A 12,457-nucleotide genomic window follows, 5' to 3' on the forward strand; every position below is an offset into this window, starting at 1 on the left:
ACTAAAGGTGTTACTCTAGTCAAATGTGAATATTCGTTTGTTATGAATCGCACTGCTCTATTTTGTGTCTGTTCTAGTTTCTTAATGTTTTCTTGAGTTGTGGGGTCCCAAACGGAGGATGCATATTCTATTATTGGCCTAACCAAAGTTTTAAATAACATTTTAGTTTTATGTTCTTATTTGATTTATAGAAATTTCTTTTAATAAATCCTAATGCTTTGTTTGATTTTTTTTGTAGTTTCATCAATATGTGGATTCCATGACAGTTTTTCATTTATTATAACACCTAGGTATTTTGCGTTTTTAGTCTGTGTTACTGGTTTGCCATGAATAAGATAAGTGGAATTAATTTGTTTTAGTTTTTTTGTTACTCTTAACAACTGACATTTTTCTGGGTGGAAAGACATGCTCCAATTTGATTCCCATTTCTGTAATTCATCTAATTCTCTTTGTAAAATATCTGTGTCTTGTGTTGTTTTTATTGTTCTATATATTATGCAATCGTCTGCAAATAATCTGACTTTTGTTCCTGAAGTAATGCAATTTGGTAAATCATTTATGTAAATTAAAAATAGTAGTGGACCCAAGACTGTTCCTTGAGGTACACCTGAGTTTACTATTATCGGTGTTGATTTAGAGCCATTTATTATTACAGTTTGTTCTCTCCCTATCAGAAAGTCCTTAATCCACTGATGCAGTGGACCATTAATGCCGAAATATTTTAATTTTTTAAGCAAACTATGGTGGTGAACTTTGTCAAAAGCCTTAGAAAAATCTAGTAAGATAGCATCTATTTGTTCACTATTATATTAAGCCAATCCTACACCCATACTACTTGTATACATAAAATTGGGTGGATCTAGAATTTTAGATCTAGATAGACTAGATTTTTATTAAAATTCTAGATCTTTTCTATTAAGTAATAAAAACCTTTAAAATGTATTTTAATATGGATGAAGCTGAACAGAAAGGATTGGAAAATAGTCGATGCCAATGCAGAGGCTCTTGTTCTCGTATGAGCCATAGTTGTCTATTGACTGAAGGTGGTGGAGATAATTCAACAAGATGATTTACAATGTAATTCAAGAGATCTGTCTAGGTTAGTTCATTATTTTTCTTGAAGATTTCTATGATCAAGTCTAGATTTTCTAGATCTAGCATCATATACAATAATTTCTAGAGATCTAGTGCTAAGTCCTATACATATGGGATCTAGATCTAATCAAGATCTATCTAAAATCAGAATAAAAAATATGGAATGTCACACTAGATTTAGAATAGAATAGCAAAGTTTTACCAATATCTAGATTTTTAGTCCAGTAAATCAACTTATATAGATCAAAATATAAATTAAATTCACCTTTATCTATCCCTTAGTCTGATGGACTGTTAAGGCACCACACAAGGTTTGTCGACCATTCTTTTCCTCACCGTCTTTTGAATGACTAATTCCTGAGAATAGTAAACCGTTATTGTTAAAGAATATACAGGTAATCAGTGCTTTTTTGTAAAGAAATAGGTGCCGGAGCTCAGTGATGGATTGCCTTTTAACAACTAATAAATAAATAATAAACTTTAAAATACAAAAGTAACTTTTTCGCTGCATTGAAAAAAGTGCCGGTACGCTGTACCAGTGCTTACTGTAATGCTGCTGACCTGAAAAATTGTAGTTAAACTAAATAATACAGTAATATTAAGCCCATACTAATTAGTCTTAGATATATAGATCTAGAAATTATATTGACATTGTGTAGATCTAGTCAATCTAGATTTCAAAGCAAAGAAAACAGAAGAACGGTAGACCATAAGGCAAAGACGATAGGATTGACATGGACCAAGCTGAAGAAATCCAGAATATTTATTGAAAATTTTAAGTTAGATCTAGACTAATAATCTAGAATACTAGAACTATAGTAATCTATACATTCTTTTCTAGACTCTACTAGACAAACTCTAATGATGATTCTAATATTAAATATGTAGATCTAGAGCAGTGGTTCCCAAATTTTTTTGTCTCGTAGACCCCTTGCCATGTTTTCTGCTTTTCGGTAAAACCCCTGCTTAACTTGTTTTTTTTTTTTTTGTATTTTTTTTTTTTAGATAAATTTTTTTTAATTTTTCTTTTTATTTATTTTTTTATTTTTTTTAGATAATTTTTTTTTTTTTTTTTAATTTTTTTTATTTTTCGAGAATTGACTTTCCCGGTACTGACTTCACTGTAGACCAGTGGTTCCCAAACTTTTATAAAAAATTTTTTAGAATTTTTTAAATTTTTTTTTTATTTTTTTTTTTCCGAGAATTGACTATCTTGGGACTAACTTCACTGTAGACCAGTGGTTCCCAAAATTTTAGTAAAATTTTTTTTTTTTTTTTGTTGTTTTTTTTATAAAAAAAATTTTTTTTAAATTTTTTTTTTTCAATTTTTTTTTTTAGATAAATTTTTTTTTGTAATTTCTTTAGATAAATTTTGTTTTAATTTTTTTTTTTTTTTTTTGAGAATTCACTATCCTAGGACTGATTTCACTGTAGACCAGTGGTTCCCAAACATTCAGTAAATTTTTTTTTTTTTTCTTTTTTTTTTTTTTTTTTTTTTTATAAAATTTTTTTTTTTTAATTTTTTTTTTTTAATTTTTTTTTTTTTAATTTTTTTTTAGTAAATTTTTTTTTTTTTTTTTAGTAAATTTTTTTTTTAATTTTTTTTCTTTTTTTTAGTAAATTTTTTTTTTTTTTTTTTTTTTTTTTTTTTTTTTTTTTTAAATTTTTTAAGATAAATTTTGTTTTAAATTTTTTTTTTTTTTTTTTTTTTTTGAGAATTCACTATTGCGGGACTGACTTCACTGTAGACCAGTGGTTCCCAAACTTTTATAAAAAAATTTTTATAATTTTTTAAAAATTTTTTTTAATTTTTTTTTTTTTTTTTAGTAAATTTTTTTTTTCTTTTTTAAATTTTTTTAGATAAATTTTGTTTTAAATTTTTTTTTTTTTTTTTTTTGAGAATTCACTATTGCGGGACTGACTTCACTGTAGACCAGTGGTTCCCAAACTTTTTTGTTTCGTAGACCCCTTGCCATGTTTTCTGCTTTTTGGTAGACCCCCTGCTTAACTTATATTGCTTTTTTTTTTCAATTTATTTGAAAACTAATTTCTAATTTTAGTGAGTTGAAGAGTAAAATGCAATTTAAAAATACATATAAGTATTAAATAATAACTCATTTTTATTGATAAAATTCAAATTTAACCAATTTAATATGTATTGCTGGAATCATCAAACACACTGGAAATGTTTTTTTACCCAGGCTTATCATCTGTTCCTATGGATGTCATGTTTCATACATTCTATAAAGAAGACATTCAAACAATAAATATTAATTAATTAATTTGTTTTGAGTATCATTGTAAAAATTTTCGCAAAGAGTTTCTCGTGTATCTTTCACGTGTCCGCCGAACTGTTTTCACTAAAGGGGAAGGGACGAAGGCGAGTAACTGGCGCCTTAGCTGGTAGGCTTCAAGCAGGAAGAGCTCATTAGCCACATAGCAGAAGGAAAACTGAATTTAAAAATCTGCTGCCTTGCAACTATTCCCAAACATGGGAAAGCTGTCGTGGGTCAACCCTGAGGAAAAATAAGGAGCTGGCAACCCCTAGGCAGTTTACAGCACACAGCGCTACACCCCATCAGAGCCTGTGACGCCACTGGTTCCAAACTGATCCCAAACTGTATATATTTCCTTTGCAAAGAATCACATAAGAAGCTTTTAATTTGATAACTCATGCCACCGATGTGCCCTTGAACTGTATTTTTGTTTAAAGAAATTCTTTTAATAATATCAGATGTAGGTGTGTGTAAAACAATTTTCACAACTACAACGGCTGGTAAAATCAATGTTTTACCTATGTTTCCATATTTTGCTATAAGTAAAGAGATATTGTAAGATGCTCACAAACCAACATCTTCTCTCTATATATATGATGTTGAAGTGAGATTGTGTGGGTCTATTCTTAACTTTATCTTTGAGTGCTAGAAAATTTTTAAATCTTTATCTATTTTGTTAGGGTGACATTGTCTCAGATGATCCTCTAGCAATTGGTTTTGTATCATTATTTTAAAAAAGTCACTTAGGCAACGGCTTGTTTGACAAGGAAGGAATGAATCCCAGTTTTAAATAATCAATGATGGACAGTGTACATTTCTTTTCGTTAAACATTTGTTACATGCAGACAAAATTAAAATTTTTAAATAAGTATTGAGAAGATTCTTTGGTTTGATTAGCAGGATATATATTTAAATGATTTACCAAGATAAAAATCATATATTACTGTATAAAATAATTACATTAAATGAATGTAAAATTAAAAAAAGAGTGATTAAGTCCCTTAATGTAATTAACACCATTTTTTTTACAAAATACATTAAATTCTTATCATTACCTATCAATCAGTCTGTTGAACCATGGGGGCACCACACAAGATCTGTCAACAGCCCTTCTATATTCCTCTCTGTACTTAGCCCTGGATAAACCATTTCATGGCAGACCTGCCCATTCTTTCATGTCTTCACATTGCTCTCTGTCTTTCATTCTTCATCCTGGAACTCAATGGTCAAAGGAGCATAACCCTGGTATTATTTTCTGGAAATAAAAAAAGACTGATTTAGTCCCTTAATGTAATTAACACAATTTTTTAAAAAAAATACATTAAATTCTTACCATTACCAATCAATTAGTCTGTTGAACCATGGGGGCACCACACAAGATCTGTCAACAGCCCTTCTATATTCCTCTCTGTACTTAGCCCTGGATAAACCATTTCTTGGCAGACCTGCCCATTCTTTGATGTCTTTCCATCTCTCTGTCTTCCTTCTTTGTACACAAATGGGGAAAAAATGGACCATAATTCTTAAAAAAGAAATTTAATATCATTAAATAAAGTTTAATTTAATTTCTAATTATTAATAAAATATCTTACCAGAATGCTAGCCACACTTTCTAAAACTATGACCAGTGCCTTATTTAAATCTTGAATTATATTTCTAGTCTAGGAGTTCCAATCAATTTTGTTGTATACAAAGGCCATGATACTGATTATAGGAATATGCCAGATGTCTGTTTCAGCATCTGAGTAAATAAATTAATGAAACTCCTATGACTCTAAGTTAGGGTAATGTCATCTTTCATATCTGTATTAAAAAAACACAAAAAAAAAAACAAAAAAAAACTGGACATACATTCCTCATTATCAGTTCCCGTCCTGTTTGTCATTTAAATATTTTGGACATTCCTTTTACATTCCAGCCAAGATCTTGCAGCGGACAGTAGAAAATGGCAGTTTGAACTTCAGATCATTGTGTCAACCGTCTCGTGCAAACCACAAAACCAGGCAGTGTAATCAAGATCTACCTAAGAATAAAAAATATTATCAGATACAATTTCACATTACATCTAAAAAAGGATAGCTATATTTAACTTGATCTAGTAGAAGATGTACAACTATCATACCCATATAATGTAGATTAACAAACTGATTCAAGATAAATACTATTATCTTCTTATCTTATATAATACACACGTTACTTTAAAAAAGAAGATGATTACGTCCTACGCGTCAAACATTTAGTCATGCATATTAACCAATGACTTAAATTCTGCCAAGTCACTGGTTTTCCTGGCTAGCTCAGGCAACCCATTCCATGCTCTAATAGCACTAGGGAAGAAGGAGTATTTGTACAAATTTGTCCTAGCATATGGGACGAGGAATGTGCCTTTATCTTTGTGTCTTTCAGAGTATTTTATTAAATTTTGTTTTTGTATTTGAAGATTATGGTTCAGTGTTTTATGTATGATTGCTACTTTACTTTTGAGCCTTCTGTCCTGAAGACTTTCTAAATTTAGTGATTTTACTAAAGGTGTTACTCTAGTCAAATGTGAATATTCGTTTGTTATGAATCGCACTGCTCTATTTTGTGTCTGTTCTAGTTTCTTAATGTTTTCTTGAGTTGTGGGGTCCCAAACGGAGGATGCATATTCTATTATTGGCCTAACCAAAGTTTTAAATAACATTTTAGTTTTATGTTCTTATTTGATTTATAGAAATTTCTTTTAATAAATCCTAATGCTTTGTTTGATTTTTTTTGTAGTTTCATCAATATGTGGATTCCATGACAGTTTTTCATTTATTATAACACCTAGGTATTTTGCGTTTTTAGTCTGTGTTACTGGTTTGCCATGAATAAGATAAGTGGAATTAATTTGTTTTAGTTTTTTTGTTACTCTTAACAACTGACATTTTTCTGGGTGGAAAGACATGCTCCAATTTGATTCCCATTTCTGTAATTCATCTAATTCTCTTTGTAAAATATCTGTGTCTTGTGTTGTTTTTATTGTTCTATATATTATGCAATCGTCTGCAAATAATCTGACTTTTGTTCCTGAACTAATGCAATTTGGTAAATCATTTATGCAAATTAAAAATAGTAGTGGACCCAAGACTGTTCCTTGAGGTACACCTGAGTTTACTATTATCGGTGTTGATTTAGAGCCATTTATTATTACAGTTTGTTCTCTCCCTATCAGAAAGTCCTTAATCCACTGATGCAGTGGACCATTAATGCCGAAATATTTTAATTTTTTAAGCAAACTATGGTGGTGAACTTTGTCAAAAGCCTTAGAAAAATCTAGTAAGATAGCATCTATTTGTTCACTATTATATTAAGCCAATCCTACACCCATACTACTTGTATACATAAAATTGGGTGGATCTAGAATTTTAGATCTAGATAGACTAGATTTTTATTAAAATTCTAGATCTTTTCTATTAAGTAATAAAAACCTCTAAAATGTATTTTAATATGGATGAAACTGAACAGAAAGGATTGGAAAATAGTCGATGCCAACGCAGAGGCTCTTGTTCTCGTATGAGCCATAGTTGTCTATTGACTGAAGGTGGTGGAGATAATTCAACAAGATGATTTACAATGTAATTCAAGAGATCTGTCTAGGTTAGTTCATTATTTTTCTTGAAGATTTCTATGATCAAGTCTAGATTTTCTAGATCTAGCATCATATACAATAATTTCTAGAGATCTAGTGCTAAGTCCTATACATATGGGATCTAGATCTAATCAAGATCTATCTAAAATCAGAATAAAAAATATGGAATGTCACACTAGATTTAGAATAGAATAGCAAAGTTTTACCAATATCTAGATTTTTAGTCCAGTAAATCAACTTATATAGATCAAAATATAAATTAAATTCACCTTTATCTATCCCTTAGTCTGATGGACTGTTAAGGCACCACACAAGGTTTGTCGACCATTCTTTTCCTCACCGTCTTTTGAATGACTAATTCCTGAGAATAGTAAACCGTTATTGTTAAAATATACAGGTAATCAGTGCTTTTTTGTAAAGAAATAGGTGCCGGAGCTCAGTGATGGATTGCCTTTTAACAACTAATAAATAAATAATAAACTTTAAAATACAAAAGTAACTTTTTCGCTGCATTGAAAAAAGTGCCGGTACGCTGTACCAGTGCTTACTGTAATGCTGCTGACCTGAAAAATTGTAGTTAAACTAAATAATACAGTAATATTAAGCCCATACTAATTAGTCTTAGATATATAGATCTAGAAATTATATTGACATTGTGTAGATCTAGTCAATCTAGATTTCAAAGCAAAGAAAACAGAAGAACGGTAGACCATAAGGCAAAGTCGATAGGATTGACATGGACCAAGCTGAAGAAATCCAGAATATTTATTGAAAATTTTAAGTTAGATCTAGACTAATAATCTAGAATACTAGGACTATAGTAATCTATACATTCTTTTCTAGACTCTACTAGACAAACTCTAATGATGATTCTAATATTAAATATGTAGATCTAGAGCAGTGGTTCCCAAATTTTTTTGTCTCGTAGACCCCTTGCCATGTTTTCTGCTTTCGGTAAAACCCCTGCTTAACTTGTTTTTTTTTTTTTTGTATTTTTTTTTTTTAGATAAATTTTTTTTAATTTTTCTTTTTATTTATTTTTTTATTTTTTTTAGATAATTTTTTTTTTTTTTTTTAATTTTTTTTATTTTTCGAGAATTGACTTTCCCGGTACTGACTTCACTGTAGACCAGTGGTTCCCAAACTTTTATAAAAAAATTTTTATAATTTTTTAAAATTTTTTTTTATTTTTTTTTTTCCGAGAATTGACTATCTTGGGACTAACTTCACTGTAGACCAGTGGTTCCCAAAATTTTAGTAAAATTTTTTTTTTTTTTTGTTGTTTTTTTTATAAAAAAAAATTTTTTTTAATTTTTTTTTTTCAATTTTTTTTTTTAGATAAATTTTTTTTTGTAATTTCTTTAGATAAATTTTGTTTTAAATTTTTTTTTTTTTTTTTTGAGAATTCACTATCCTAGGACTGATTTCACTGTAGACCAGTGGTTCCCAAACATTCAGTAAATTTTTTTTTTTTTTTCTTTTTTTTTTTTTTTTTTTTTTTTTTTTTTTTTTTTATAAAATTTTTTTTTTTTAATTTTTTTTTTTTAATTTTTTTTTTTTAATTTTTTTTTTTTAATTTTTTTTTAGTAAATTTTTTTTTTTTTTTTTAGTAAATTTTTTTATAATTTTTTTTTTTTTTTTAGTAAATTTTTTTTTCTTTTTTTTTTTTTTTTTTTAAATTTTTTAAGATAAATTTTGTTTTAAATTTTTTTTTTTTTTTTTTTTGAGAATTCACTATTGCGGGACTGACTTCACTGTAGACCAGTGGTTCCCAAACTTTTTTGTTTCGTAGACCCCTTGCCATGTTTTCTGCTTTTTGGTAGACCCCCTGCTTAACTTATATTGCTTTTTTTTTTCAATTTATTTGAAAACTAATTTCTAATTTTAGTGAGTTGAAGAGTAAAATGCAATTTAAAAATACATATAAGTATTAAATAATAACTCATTTTTATTGATAAAATTCAAATTTAACCAATTTAATATGTATTGCTGGAATCATCAAACACACTGGAAATGTTTTTTTACCCAGGCTTATCATCTGTTCCTATGGATGTCATGTTTCATACATTCTATAAAGAAGACATTCAAACAATAAATATTAATTAATTAATTTGTTTTAAGTATCATTGTAAAAATTTTCGCAAAGAGTTTCTCGAGTATCTTTCACGTGTCCGCCGAACTGTTTTCACTAAAGGGGAAGGGACGAAGGCGAGTAACTGGCGCCTTAGCCGGTAGGCTTCAAGCAGGAAGAGCTCATTAGCCACATAGCAGAAGGAAAACTGAATTTAAAAATCTGCTGCCTTGCAACTATTCCCAAACATGGGAAAGCTGTCGTGGGTCAACCCTGAGGAAAAATAAGGAGCTGGCAACCCCTAGGCAGTTTACAGCACACAGCGCTACACCCCATCAGAGCCTGTGACGCCACTGGTTCCAAACTGATCCCAAACTGTATATATTTCCTTTGCAAAGTATCACATAAGAAGCTTTTAATTTGATAACTCATGCCACCGATGTGCCCTTCAACTGTATTTTTGTTTAAAGAAATTCTTTTAATAATATCAGATGTAGGTGTGTGTAAAACAGTTTTCACAACTACAACGGCTGGTAAAATCAATGTTTTACCTATGTTTCCATATTTTGCTATAAGTAAAAAGATATTGTAAGATGCTCACAAACCAACATCTTCTCTCTATATATATGATGTTGAAGTGAGATTGTGTGGGTCTATTCTTAACTTTATCTTTGAGTGCTAGAAAATTTTTAAATCTTTATCTATTTTGTTAGGGTGACATTGTCTCAGATGATCCTCTAGCAATTGGTTTCGTATCATTATTTTAAAAAAGTCATCTAGGCAACGGCTTGTTTGACAAGGAAGGAATGAATCCCAGTTTTAAATAATCAATGCTGGACAGTGTGCATTTCTTTTCGTTAAACATTTGTTACATGCAGACAAAATTAAAATTTTTAAATAAGTATTGAGAAGATTCTTTGGTTTGATTAGCAGGATATATATTTAAATGATTTACCAAGATAAAAGTCATATATTACTGTATAAAATAATTACATTAAATGAATGTAAAAATTAAAAAAGGATGATTAAGTCCCTTAATGTAATTAACACCATTTTTTTTTACAAAATACATTAAATTCTTACCATTACCTATCAATCAGTCTGTTGAACCATGGGGGCACCACACAAGATCTGTCAACAGCCCTTCTATATTCCTCTCTGTACTTAGCCCTGGATAAACCATTTCATGGCAGACCTGCCCATTCTTTCATGTCTTCACATTGCTCTCTGTCTTTCATTCTTCATCCTGGAACTCAATGGTCAAAGGAGCATAACCCTGGTATTATTTTCTGGAAATAAAAAAAGACTGATTTAGTCCCTTAATGTAATTAACACAATTTAAAAAAAAAAATACATTAAATTCTTACCATTACCAATCAATTAGTCTGTTGAACCATGGGGGCACCACACAAGATCTGTCAACAGCCCTTCTATATTCCTCTCTGTACTTAGCCCTGGATAAACCATTTCTTGGCAGACCTGCCCATTCTTTGATGTCTTTCCATCTCTCTGTCTTCCTTCTTTGTACACAAATGGGGAAAAATGGACCATAATTCTTAAAAAAGAAATTTAATATCATTAAATAAAATTTAATTTAATTTCTAATTATTAATAAAATATCTTACCAGAATGCTAGCCACACTTTCTAAAACTATGACCAGTGCCTTATTTAAATCTTGAATTATATTTCTAGTCTAGGAGTTCCAATCAATTTTGTTGTATACAAAGGCCATGATACTGATTATAGGAATATGCCAGATGTCTGTTTCAGCATCTGAGTAAATAAATTAATGAAACTCCTATGACTCTAAGTTAGGGTAATGTCATCTTTCATATCTGTATTAAAAAAACACAAAAAAAAACAAAAAAAAACTGGACATACATTCCTCATTATCAGTTCCCATCCTGTTTTTCATTTAAATATTTTGGACATTCCTTTTACATTCCAGCCAAGATCTTGCAGCGGACAGTAGAAAATGGCAGTTTGAACTTCAGATCATTGTGTCAACCGTCTCGTGCAAACCACAAAACCAGGCAGTGTAATCAAGATCTACCTAAGAATGAAAAATACTATCAGATACAATTTCACATTACATCTAAAAAAGGATAGCTATATTTAACTTGATCTAGTAGAAGATGTACAACTATCATACCCATATAATGTAGATTAACAAACTGATTCAAGATAAATACTATTATCTTCTTATCTTATATAATACAGACGTTACTTCAAAAAAGAAGATGATTACGTCCTACGCGTCAAACATTTAGTCATGCATATTAACCAATGACTTAAATTCTGCCAAGTCACTGGTTTTCCTGGCTAGCTCAGGCAACCCATTCCATGCTCTAATAGCACTAGGGAAGAAGGAGTATTTGTACAAATTTGTCCTAGCATATGGGACGAGGAATGTGCCTTTATCTTTGTGTCTTTCAGAGTATTTTATTAAATTTTGTTTTTGTATTTGAAGATTATGGTTCAGTGTTTTATGTATGATTGCTACTTTACTTTTGAGCCTTCTGTCCTGAAGACTTTCTAAATTTAGTGATTTTACTAAAGGTGTTACTCTAGTCAAATGTGAATATTCGTTTGTTATGAATCGCACTGCTCTATTTTGTGTCTGTTCTAGTTTCTTAATGTTTTCTTGAGTTGTGGGGTCCCAAACGGAGGATGCATATTCTATTATTGGCCTAACCAAAGTTTTAAATAACATTTTAGTTTTATGTTCTTATTTGATTTATAGAAATTTCTTTTAATAAATCCTAATGCTTTGTTTGATTTTTTTGTAGTTTCATCAATATGTGGATTCCATGACAGTTTTTCATTTATTATAACACCTAGGTATTTTGCGTTTTTAGTCTGTGTTACTGGTTTGCCATGAATAAGATAAGTGGAATTAATTTGTTTTAGTTTTTTTGTTACTCTTAACAACTGACATTTTTCTGGGTGGAAAGACATGCTCCAATTTGATTCCCATTTCTGTAATTCATCTAATTCTCTTTGTAAAATATCTGTGTCTTGTGTTGTTTTTATTGTTCTATATATTATGCAATCGTCTGCAAATAATCTGACTTTTGTTCCTGAAGTAATGCAATTTGGTAAATCATTTATGTAAATTAAAAATAGTAGTGGACCCAAGACTGTTCCTTGAGGTACACCTGAGTTTACTATTATCGGTGTTGATTTAGAGCCATTTATTATTACAGTTTGTTCTCTCCCTATCAGAAAGTCCTTAATCCACTGATGCAGTGGACCATTAATGCCAAAATATTTTAATTTTTTAAGCAAACTATGGTGGTGAACTTTGTCTAAAGCCTTAGAAAAATCTAGTAAGATAGCATCTATTTGTTCACTATTATATTAAGCCAATCCTACACCCATACTACTTGTATACATAAAAT

This window comes from Biomphalaria glabrata, chromosome 10, assembly GCF_947242115.1.
Source record: "Biomphalaria glabrata chromosome 10, xgBioGlab47.1, whole genome shotgun sequence".
Taxonomy (NCBI): Eukaryota; Metazoa; Mollusca; class Gastropoda; family Planorbidae; genus Biomphalaria; species Biomphalaria glabrata.